This window comes from Eimeria mitis, genomic scaffold, assembly GCF_000499745.2.
Source record: "Eimeria mitis Houghton genomic scaffold, Emh_scaff2707, whole genome shotgun sequence".
Classification (NCBI taxonomy): domain Eukaryota; phylum Apicomplexa; class Conoidasida; order Eucoccidiorida; family Eimeriidae; genus Eimeria; species Eimeria mitis.
Genome location: NW_013571052.1, coordinates 7,590 through 7,917, shown reverse-complemented (window position 1 = coordinate 7,917; position 328 = coordinate 7,590).

Here is a 328-nt window from a genome sequence, read left to right as displayed (position 1 = left end):
TGCTGCTCCTGCTGCTGCTGCTGCTGCTGATGGTGGTGGTGGTGGTGGTGGTGGTGGTGCTGATGGTGATGGTGGTTGTGGTGGAGGTGGTGCTGGTGCTGATGGTGGTGGTGGTGGTGCTGCTGCTGCTGCTGCTGACTATGGTGTAGTTGTGGCTGCTGCTGCTGCTGCTGCTGCTGCTGCTGCTGCTGCGGCTCTTGCTGCTTTTTGCTGTTGGTTTGTGTTGGTGTTGAGGTTCTTTTCCCTTTTAGTCTCCTTCTATCTCTTCTTTTCTCTTCTTTTCTCTTTTTGTCTCTTCTTTTCTCTTTTTGTTTATTTTGTCTTTTTT